The following is an 11,776-nucleotide window of genomic DNA, read 5'->3' on the forward strand; positions in this document are numbered from 1 at the left end:
TAAGCCTAAGCGGCTTACCGACTTGCTTGACTACACTAGCGGGTAGACAGACTAGACTACCTTACCGAAGAAAGAGACTACCAGAACTGCAAGAAGTGGTATCATATATAAGAAAAGCTGAAGGCTCAGTAGCACGGACTACTGAGTCGCTCAGCTTGTATCACAAAGCCCAATTCGAGTAGGAGATTTCGGATAAGAAACATATGCTTAACACATGCTTCCAGAACTCCGTTTTCGGGTCGGAGGCGATGAAAGTGGTTCAGGTAGCTCAGCAGGTTAGAGCAAAGGACTGAAAATCCTTGTGTCAGTGGTTCGAATCCACTTCTGAGCGGGCTTTTGGTCCAAAGGACACGTAGCCGAGAGCGAGCCGGATGAAGGAAGAAATTCAAGTGAAAGAGGCTGATCGGCAGATTTCCAAAAAGCGGTGGTTCTCGCGTCCCTGTGCCCAAAGCGGGGTGGGCGAGTTCGGTTCGAGTGTTTATAGATCGGGTGGATCTATATGTTCCGGGGGGGAGACGAGGTGTAGCGCAGTCTGGTCAGCGCATCTGTTTTGGGTACAGAGGGCCATAGGTTCGAATCCTGTCACCTTGATGTTCTGTTCAGTCAGCTAATACAAATGAATATAAATCTCGACCGTTAACTTAACAAAGTACGTACACCTGACTGTCCTCAAAACTCATTTTTCGTTGCTTTGCTAATCAATCAATCATTCATTGACTGGTAGTCAAATAGGCAAGGTTTTCTTCCCAGGACTCAACCAAACCAACCGTCAAAGTAAGTTCAGCTAACGAAACTAGAACAAGAAATTTCAGACTTTGATGAAGGGGCTTTGCTTAAGGCCATAGGCCTGTGCGTGAGGAAATGCTTTGGACTTTCTCAGGCGGGATAAGATGACGGAAAGACTCAGAATAGTTGCCGATGACCGATTCCGTCATTGATGCGAAGCCTGGCCTTGGAAAGTCCGCGAATACAAAAAAATGCACGAAAAGAGATGGAACCTATCTCCTCTTCTAGCGAACATATACCTAAACAAATGGATTACGAACCGAATTGGGACCAATCGCCGATATGCACGGTACGCGGATGACCTAACCTTTGGATGCCACTCGAATCGAAGCTGCAAGTTTGCGGAAAGAGCCCGACAGGCGGCCTGCCTTTTGTCTCAGTAGGGGTTGGATTTCATTTAGGTTCAGACCACGAAAGAGAAGACGGAGATCTGGGCTTGGGAGTGGACTGGCGGGCTCCGCGCTCGAAAAAGAAAGGGTAAGTTAACCTTCCTGAATAAGAGGTGCATAGATAGAAAGTAGGCCCGATGCACCGCTAGGCGAAAGAGAACAGCGGAGCTGTAGTGGTCGGCCTTCGTTAAGCGGTAGCTTCCGCGCTGCCTTCCTTTATGACCGACTGGGGCTGTTCACCTTTCCTTCGAAGCTGTTAAACCCACCTTACAATCTTTCTTTCTCGAATTCTTGATCTTTGGTGCCTGTGGAGCAAAGGAAGAAGCAGGGGACGAACTCCTCTATCTACCCTAGAAATTGGTTGGATCTATTGAATGAGATCCTGGAGACAGGGCTGGGAGGTATGAGTCGATCGGATGCAGGGAAGCCCAGGCAATCCCTTCCTATCAATCATTCGTCAGGAAGCGGTGGAGAAAGAATTGGATTTCCAAATCTCATTGTTGAAGGTCGTTCGAGCGACTTCAGCGCCTACGCGCGACATTGGCTCGAGGCATTTCCTCTACCCCCCTGAAAAAGCAAGGTCACCTTGCGTCCTTGAACCGAAAAAACCATCTTTCGGCTAACCTAGCCTCCTCCGTCCCTCGGGACCAACAAGGGGTAGTACAGGAATATTCACCTGTTGTCCATCGACTACGCCTTTCGGCCTGATCTTAGGCCCTGACTCACCCCCCGTGGACGAACCTTGCGGAGGAACCCTTACCTTAGGTTTTCGGGGCATTGGATTCTCACCAATGTTTGCCTTACTCAAGCCGACATTCTCGCTTCCGCTTCGTCCACACCTGCTTGCGCGGGTGCTTCCCTCTAAGGCGGAACGCTCCCCTACCGATGCATTTTTGACATCCCACAGCTTCGGCAGATCGCTTAGCCCCTGTTCATCTTCGGCGCAAGAGCGCTCTGATCAGTGAGCTATTATGCACTCTTTCAAGGGGGCTTAGGCTTGGCGACCTAGGCTCTGTCCACCAAACCAATATCTCTTATCTCTGTTGGGGGCCGCTATCCTTGTTGTGCACTTGGTAAAGCTAGTCTGAGTTGAAAGCTAGGCTCTAACCCCTTGCTTGCCACGTAAGTCAAGACAGCTCGAGGCCAGAAAGAGCAAGCTCTCAAGTGGCAACCTAATCGGCTTTTTTTCTTTTTTTAATGGAGTGAAGGACCAGTCATAGATCGTCCAATACAGAAAGCCATAGATTTCGGAGAAAGTTTCCGCGTCTTCGTGGTCAACACAGGTGAGACCTCGAAACATGACAGGCTACTCCATCGTGACTGCTCCTCATTCTCGAAATGAGATTGCTCTTGAGATTCGACAAAAGGAATGGTCACTCTTTCTGTTCCTGGGATCAAAGACGATGATAACAGACTCGGTCGCCACACGGATCTTCAGTCACCCTGCTAAAACGAAAAGCTTTTCTTTGGGTTGCGTTCTTCTTTCCTCCCTTCTGTGTATGGTGGAGGACCAAAGGATCTCGCTGTTGTTTAAGGATAGCTTCGGGAAGAGAGGGAGAACGAGTCAGCAAGCAGCATTCATTGATTGGAGTTTTGTGCCCGATCCAATCTATCCGACTGAGCAATCAGAGTCGTCAGCATGAAGAAGAAGGATTTCGCTTAGAAAAACTGGATAAAAAAATAAGAGAAGCAAGCGCAATGGTTCAACTAAAGCGGCGAAAGGCTAGCGCGCACATCTTGAAGCTCCGCGCTCTAGAGCGTTTTTTTCAGCTGTCTGTCCCTCACTCGGTTCCGTACTCTGATCTGACTCACATCTCTTTGGAGCTCTACCATTTCTTGTCGTACTGTTGATTGCCTCCCTGCTTCTGGACTTGCTTTCTCTGTATCTGTTGCCATTGCTTGAGAAAAAGGGGGGTCTGTTCGTGGTCTCTGCTTCCCCTTTGTACGAGACGGCTGCTCTTATTCCAATCGAGATGACCAAGGCCCTGTCACGAGCTGGACTCGAACCAATGCTCGATGGGCTCCCCCAGACCAGGGTAGAGTCAAGCTAAATTTGGATGGCTCTGCCTCTCAATGGGACCTGCGGGGGCCGGAGGTCTTATTATTATAAGACACCATGATGGCTGGGTACTTGCTTGCTATTCGATCCCAATCACCCAGTCTACCAACAACCGAGCAGAGGTTTTGGCCCGGGATTCTAATCTGTTTTTTCATACAATTGAGGCAGGTGCGGGGACTCTAAGATTACAATCCAGATGCTCCTCCAGAAGGCGACTCCCCCATGGACCCTCAGGACCATTGTCCATGATTGCCAGTTTCTGCTACAGAAAAAGTCTCACAGCTGGTCAGCGAACCACCAGTTTAGGGAAGAACTAAGGCATTGAAAGACCTTTCCCCTAGTGCTTCCCTTGAAAGAAGCACGAGTCGAGCGGGTTTTATCTTGTGAGGCTTTCGGGACTACCTACTTCAGTTTAGGGCTTTTGTATAGTATAAAGTATAACAGCCCTCATTTGGCCTTTTTTTGTTTAAGGGCTGCTCGCCTTTTTTTCATAGTTGTAGGGCTATAGTCGGGGAAGCAAGCCAAGCATCTATACTATAGACCTGGCTTTTTAAAACTATAATAGGTCCTCTCGCCGAAACAAAAACATGTTCTTTCCCCGCCCCGTGTGATCCGGAGAATGGGATCAAGATTGACCCAGACTCACGAAATGGCGCCGCCGGCAAGCAGGAAGACGTATCCTGATGTCGATTTCCTGGTGTCCGGGCACCCAGCGTAATCGGAGTCCGAATATCCGACGATCTCCAGTATATCGGATCGCCGTTATGTGATCATGTAGTCTCTGGTCCCCCTGAAGATATCTCATGACTGCTTTCCAATGCTCCATGCCTGGGTTACTTTTTGTATCTACCTAGTAAAACCCACAGCATAGGCAATGTCCGGCCGTGTACACGTCTCGGGCGTACATCAAGCTTCCAACAGCAGAAGCATATGGAATGCCCCTCAATCTGATCCTTCTCTATATCGCTCCTCGGGCACTGCGAAGCACTGAGCCTGTCTCCCTTCTGTACAGGTGCCACACTGGGTTTGCTGTGCTGTATACCATACCTCTCTAAGACTTTAGGGATTTAGGCCTTTTGATATAGTCCGAGGATACCTCTGGAGATGTCTCTGTGAATCTCAATGCCAATGACATATGAGGCTTAACCCATATCCTTCATCTCAAAGTTCCTTATGAGGAATGCCTTCGTATCGTGCAACAGCCCCAGATCACTGCTAGCAAGCAGTATGTCGTCAACATACATATAGGACTAGAAAGAGAAACTTGCTCCCACTGACCTTGAGGTATATACACTGATCAACACTGTTTTCCTTAAACCCAAAGGTCATTCTCACCTCATGGAATTTTAGGTACCACTGACGGGAAGCTTGTTTCAGTCCGTATATAGACTTCCTTATATCTTGGGGTACCTTCCGCTCCATACCGTATACTGGATAGTACGGCTGGGAAGCCTGATATATATATATTCTTATGGACTCAATTAGACTCAAATGACGGATTCTGTTTGATCCCTCCGGGTCGACTGCACTCCTCTTCACTTCCTCTCTTCGCAAGATTTAGGCTCGGAAAAAGGTTGGTTCAGGTGGGGACCTCTCCGTAGGGAGGGTTTTTTTCTCTTTAAGAAGGAGGCTCCTGGCGCAACAAACTGAAATCTTGGAGCACTCTCGACTCTACGGTGTTTATTTGCCAACTCCAAGGAAGTAGGCAAAAGATAGAAGAAAATTTTTTAGATGAAAGGTATGCTGGAGCTAGAAGAGAAACACATTGGAATGATTCATATTATTTGCCATGCTAATGTTCCAAGCAAAGGAATTTAAAATTAGATTTCGGGGTAGGGTAAAAAAGAGCCCTTTTTGCCCTATCTAATCTATTAGGAGGGAGTGATAACGAAGAACAAGGTCGGGCAAGCCTATTTACTTGATCAGGGGGGAGGTTTTTCAATCCCAAATCCTAAGTATGAAAATGCCGAAGAATCGGCTTAATCAGAATCCCTGGCTGTGGGGAAGGTTGAAGGATCTTCTTTTCCAAGGGAGGTAGTCTAAGTCTCGATCACGATCTAGATATTAATCTGGGGCATATTTCCACTAAACTATAGACTTCTGCTCCTAGTGCGCCAGAGACAAAGCTTCACGCAATAGCCCGAAACCGAGGACAGTGGGAAGGTGTGTGTTACCCTTTCGCGATTAAATTAAGAAAGCTTTGATTTTCTTTCAACCCACATTTGTCTTTACTAGCCAAGTATACAGGATAAAGCTCGTCATTTTGATGTGTCGGCGATGGTGAGTCCAGTTGTCGGGTTGCAGGAGACATCCAAGAAATGTCTTGATAAGACAAGTTCAATAAAAGTTAGAAGAATGAAAGCCCAACATGTCATTTCAAACAGCAAAACCCCCGGACAATTCTTTGTTATTGGCCAGCTAAATGGATGCTTCATTTGAGAAGACGGGAGGATCCCTAGAACTACTGGCCCTAGAAGAAGAAAGAAAAGGCAAATAAAAATATTCGTAAACACTCCCCCTCAAGCTTCCGCATAGATATCTATCATGCCCAGCTTGGATGCAATGTGGCGCATATGATATCTCCCAAGAGCTTTTAGTAAAGATGTCAGCCAACTGGTCTTCATACTTCAAATATTAAAAAAATTCTTTTCATGGCTCTCTTTTCACGAACAAAATGCCCCTAAGGCGACTTCAAAGTGCTTTCTTCGCTCATGGAAAACCAGATTAGAAGCAATGTGAGTTGCTGCTTGATTATCACTATCATAGAACATTCTCATAGGATGAGAGACCTCAACTCCAAGCTCACTTAGTAAGGTTTGAAGCTCACAAGCAGTGTGAGCCATTGCTCTATACTCTGCTTCTGCACTCGACCGTGCGACAACTGTTTGCTTCTTTACTCTTACACGTCACAAGATTTCCACCCTAAAAATGTGCAGTATCCAGTCGTAGACCTCCCTATCCGTCGGTGAGCCGGCCTCAATCCGATCCGCATCTTCATAGGCAGAAACAAGAAGATGTCTATTAGAAGTATATCAAATACCTTTTCCAGGAGACAACTTAAGATACCGCAGAATTCTTTGCACAGCTTCGAGATGAGGGATAGGTGGAGAGTGCATAAATTGACTAAGGAGACCAACCGCATATGCAAGATCCGGTCTGGTGATAGTAAAGTAGATAAGTCTACCCACGAATCTTCTATACATACCGGGATCATTTAGGAGCTCCCCCTGATCGGAACAAAGACGATGATTTTTCTTCCTTCGGGGTATCAGCAGGCTTGGCTCCCCCAAAAACCAGTCTCCTTCAAAAGATCAACAGCATACTTCCTCTGGGAAAGATAGATCCCCTTTTTTAGTAAGAAACTTCTATTCTTAGGAAGTACTTCAGAGTTCCCAGATCCTTGATCTCAAACGCCTTACAACAATGTATGTGCCTTCAACTTTTTTATTGCCCTCGACATCATCCCCCCGTAAGGACAATGTCATCAACATAACCACTAGAACCTCCGTCCCTCCTTTCTCTTCCTGACAAATACAGAATAATCTGCATGACTTCTCTGAAAACCAAACTCTTGTACAGCACTGCCAAACTTTTTCGAACCTTCTTAGTCAATGGACTGCTTCAATCCATATATTGCCTTCTTCAATCGACATACTTTTCCCTTTCTCCCCTGTGGTATGAATCCAGGTGGCGGTAACATATATACTTCTTCCGTACCTACCCCCATGAAAGAGACAAACAAAGGGCAGTACCCACCGCATTGCTCCCTGAAAATAGCAGATCGAGATGGAAGGGATGCTGTCAGCTTCTAGTTCCATGTGACAATCAAAGAAGCGGATTAGCAGCTCAAGGTGGCAAGATCGAGATTGACAGCGGATGAGAGTGACTGCGAGAAGGGGTCAAGTGCGGTTCCGATCAAAGCTTATTTCACTCCCAGAGGTCTTAAACGAAGGAAGGCAGACAACGGAAGAAGGTCAGTGCGAGGTAGCAGGTTGAAGTGCAAGCGATAGGGCAAGAGGGGGGTTTGCTGGGGATGGACATGTGACTGATACAGACTCCATTCCACACCTAGCAAATGAAGGAAGGGCAGCAGCTAGAGGTGACAGCGCAGTGAGGTTTAGTTAGCAGTTTAGAATGACTGTGCAGTGGGGATGATCAAGCAATGGCTCTTTCAGTCGTATGCTTTGGTTGTACCCTTTCGTTGTATAAAAACTTTGTAGTAATCCAAAAACTATCCTAGTATTCTAACGCTCGATCCTTCCTTCTCGTGGGTTCTTCCCCCTACACAGAGTCTACTCCGCTAACGACCTCACCCTCGCTCCCTAACCAACGCATCTTCACAAAGCCATGTGTCCCACTTAGGGGAGTCAGTTCTTCGATGAGCTAACTAGAAGCTTAGAGGAGAGCGCTAGCGTGCACACTTCCGTTGATGTGCTTCACCGATCGATGGAATCTTATTTGAATTTCTTAGTCGGACCAAACGGAGAAAGCAATGCTACTCATTCTGATCCCAGTTGGTTCTCTCTTTCAGGCAATCCCAAACACTGATCGAGGAATGGAAGGAAGCATTTGATGACCAATTACCATGACATGACACAAAACGAACATACATTGAGCTAGCATGTTGACCTTTGCCTGTTTTACTCGCCAGCAGGGATAGGTTCCTTCTGATCTTGCTTTGTAGGTTGATCACTGGACTTCTCGAATCTCACTAGTCATTTATGAGCTATTTACATTAGAAGAATGCTCATTATTATCTATTTTGACTTTTGATCCCTAGCTAGTTGGACAAAGAAAGAGAGGAAAAGAACCAATGACATTCATCCCAAGCCGATTGCTTCTCTCGAGATGGTAGTGAGGAAGGATAATGTTTTGTCTATCGATGTAGTTCCAAGTCTTCGATGTTCCTCGGAGACTGACAAGAGTAAGAATTGGTACTAACAGAGTAGTAGAATGGGATTGATGATGAGCGGGCAAAAGCCCCCCAGATCTCCTGGTTTGTGAGCCAGGTTCAACCCTTCTTTTTTCTTGGCACGAGATGCCGTTACACCATACACGGTAGGCGAAAGACCAAGCACAAATCTCTTTGATTAAACATTTTGGTATTTCGACATGCGATTCACTGCCGAAAGCTCCTTCTTGTACGCTAGCACTTGAGGGAGGTGGTTCGGCTACCTTTTTCGTCGTGTTTGCGGATGGAACATCAAAGAGAAAATTAATTTCTCTCTTTCTTTTGACTATGCCATTGATGAAGATTCATAGCTTGGGAAAAGACCTGAAATCCTACCTTCCGGCATTGCGATAAAGTGTTGACAGAGCAGAGTGAAAGGCACCACATCGAGAGAGAGGGCAGGGGAAAGACCCGGACATTGAGAGGCGGACAACGAGGTTATATCGCTCTAAAACAGGTATGGATAACGAACCACAAGCTCTAGCTTTTAAGCCGAAGAAAGAAGCAATCATACCCCTGGAACAGAAAGATATTGCACTTCAAAAATCGTTACTAGAAGCACTGCAAGCGCACTTCCCTATCTAGGCAAACCAAACCCGAAAAAGCACCTCCCTCCCGGCTAGCCTTGCAAGAGCGGGTGTGCGGGAGAATAGAACTGAGCATCAAGGCTGCAAGACAGAAGGAAGGTTCCTGCGTGCAGGAAAGCTTTTTTTCACCGTCCATTGGGTATTTGTCTCTATCTCGCTCTCCCAACTCATACTTATGATTGATAGGCGGGCTCAATGCCAGATATTGACCTTTGGGGATCATTCTCTTAGAATTCCCGGTATTTAGTTGTTTTTCCTTGGTTCCTCCCTTCAATTCATGAAGCAGATCGCCGGGAAGGCTCTTTCTCAAGCATAAAGCGAGAGTTAGAGTTTTTCGACCTTTCACATCGATCGACAAAAACTCCTGATAGAAGCCCAGTTTCTTTAGTAGGAAATCAACGCGTTGAAAGATCTTTGATCTCACCTGGAAACAAGTCCAACAAAGCACTTTTCCCTACCAAATTCTATCTATCCCCTGCCTGCTTCTTCCATTCGCTGAGCTCTGAGCTCCTCTGGCAAATCATGATGTGCGCATGTTGGCTACTCTGCTTTAGTAGTGCGTTAACTAGTAGTCCACTATTGATTAAGGATTTGGTACTGACACCTGTCTGACTAACTATAACTATAAGCCTTTGGAAAATATATATTGGATAGGGTTGACTCCTTTTGTTTAAAACTTTATCAAAGACTCAGTGACTTGGGAAGTCCCGAGACCGGGGTCAAGCTACAACCTGTAGATCGTCAAAAAGGTAGTTTTCCTGCTTGCAGAAAGCCATCTGCTTCATGAATGTGAGGGATTAATTTTAAAAACCTTATGTAATGTACTATTTCAGCAGATCATAAGCGAGCCTGCTTGTTGCTAGCCTTGCAATCATTCAAAAACTTCAAGGCGAGTTCGAAAGCTTGACAATTGACTTTGGAGAGCCCCTCTTGTTGGACTTAGCTCTTCCATACATAAAAGCAGAGTAGACAATATGTCTAGTAGTCTACTAGGAGCAAAGAGGAGCTCGCCAAGCGGAGGAGCCGGGCTCAACTACTTAACTAGTCCGGAGCAATGTCCCTATGCTATCTTCCTGTCTCGAGGCAAGTCTGCTATCTTCGCCTCGTTGTCTGCCTTTACTTAGTCTTTCTTTCCTTGACAAGAGAACTGAAATCCTTCCCTTAGGCTTTCATCGGCAAGATCACAAAACAAACAACAATTAATCCACTGGGGGACTTTCACGAGAAGGCTGTTTTCTTAGCGTTTAATGGCATGTTTATGAGCCGGTTGTCAAACCAAACCAACTACTATACGAACAGTCCTCTCCATTGCTCTAGGCCAAGGCTGGCAAATCAAAGAACTTGATGTTAACAACACCTTTCACTTACGACATTCATTCAGAGGTGCGCGCGGCAGACGGGAATAAGAAGACTCTACGCTTAAAAAGTTCCTTCCACACCAAAACCCTTACTCGGGCCTCGACAGGGTGAGAGTAGTTGGGTCGAAATGAGCGTCTCCTTTGCGAGGAGGTTGCCTTGCTTTCGCGTGACCTGCAGACGGCAGAATTTGCGTATATAAGACGAGGTTGGTGTCAAACTTGAGGGTGCTTTTCGAGATGCGGAATCATCACTCACACTCTTACCGGATTTTTCTTCCCATATGGTGATTTACTGGAATCCTTTAAAACAAACTCTTTTCTTCAGTTTGGTCTTCAGCTTAATTCTTTTCTGCGTTGATTCAGCACTTGCCCGCTTCCCTGGAACAACTGTTAAATAAATTTCAGTCTTTGTCCGATCCTCTGACTTAAGAATATAAGTATGAGATTCTAGTTGCTTAATCTGATATGGATGATGAAACTTTTCTGTCTGGCTCGTTGCACCCAACCTTATTGATAAGTGTCTAAATGTAGATGTTTTCATGCATATATAGTATTCACTTTGCATGTATTTTGTGAGGTTTGATGCCCAGTTTTGCGCTTAATCGCTCTATTATTTGCTTTTATAGGGCATAAGGAAGCCATGGAGAACAAGAAGATATCATTTGGGCGAAAAAGAGAAGAAAAACAGAATTTTATACTACCCCCATACTACCCAAGATGGGGCCCTGTGATACATCGTAGAGGCACAGATTGATTTGGAGTGTCTCGCCCAGATTTCCATACTACCCAAGATGGGGTCGTATGCACACCCCGTATGGATCGTGAATCTAGGGTTTTTGGGTGCTATACGATCCCCATACGACCCCCATATGACCCAGTATGCCTCTGGGGGTATAAATACCAACTTTTAGGGCGTAAAAGGGGACTTTTTGGTCGGACCTTTTCTTGGCCGACTTTGGGAGAGCACTTGGGAGTTTTTGGGCGACCTTTGGGGAGGAGAAGTAGGGCAAGGAAGCTAGAAGATCATCCCAAGCCCAAGGTCCAAGATTCTCAAGGCAAGAAGGCAACATCATTCAAGGGAGATCTACCACGATTTGAAGAATGGAGACCCAACGGCTAGAGGAAGCGTCATTTGGCACTTCTTTGGCGGGGAAAGCGTCATTCGGCACATTCTTCACCTCCTCCTTCACCATTTCATCTAGGAAGTGTCATTTATGCTTTTTGTTTCATGTTTTTGTTTGTTTGTATTGCTTGTTGTGGGATGATGATACACTAGACCCCCAAGGCCACCGGGTGTTGGTGAACCTTGGGGGGGTTTTATCATGTATGTTGGATGATAACTTCTTAATTCTATGCTTGGGTAATTTTTGAGATCTAATCCATTGTTTTCATGCTAAGTGCTACACTAAGGAGAAATCCGTGGCTCTTTTATGAGTGATGCATGTAGATGTGACTTGCTCGCATGTATTAGATCATGAATGGATTAGAAGGGGATACTTGTATCATCACGCCAAGAAATTGGGTGTTTGGTAGCCCTCCATGTAGGTTTAATCCAAAGAAGAGTAGGTTTATTCCTAAGTGAGATTTCCTCGAACTTAATGCAATCGTAGGGAATGTAGATTTGGAAGAAATTCCTATCTATGTTC

General features: G+C 45.8%; 2 non-coding genes across 2 annotated transcripts; both read left to right on the forward strand.

Moving 5' to 3' along the window:
* Window positions 1–257: 257 nt before the first annotated feature.
* Window positions 258–331, forward strand: TRNAF-GAA. The gene has a single exon. It is a non-coding gene; the product is annotated as a tRNA-Phe (tRNA).
* Window positions 332–516: 185 nt separating this feature from the next.
* On the forward strand, window positions 517–591 carry TRNAP-UGG. Its single transcript has one exon. It is a non-coding gene; the product is annotated as a tRNA-Pro (tRNA).
* Window positions 592–11,776: the final 11,185 nt, after the last annotated feature.

Source organism: Dioscorea cayenensis, chromosome 16 (genome assembly GCF_009730915.1).
Source record: "Dioscorea cayenensis subsp. rotundata cultivar TDr96_F1 chromosome 16, TDr96_F1_v2_PseudoChromosome.rev07_lg8_w22 25.fasta, whole genome shotgun sequence".
Classification (NCBI taxonomy): domain Eukaryota; kingdom Viridiplantae; phylum Streptophyta; class Magnoliopsida; order Dioscoreales; family Dioscoreaceae; genus Dioscorea; species Dioscorea cayenensis.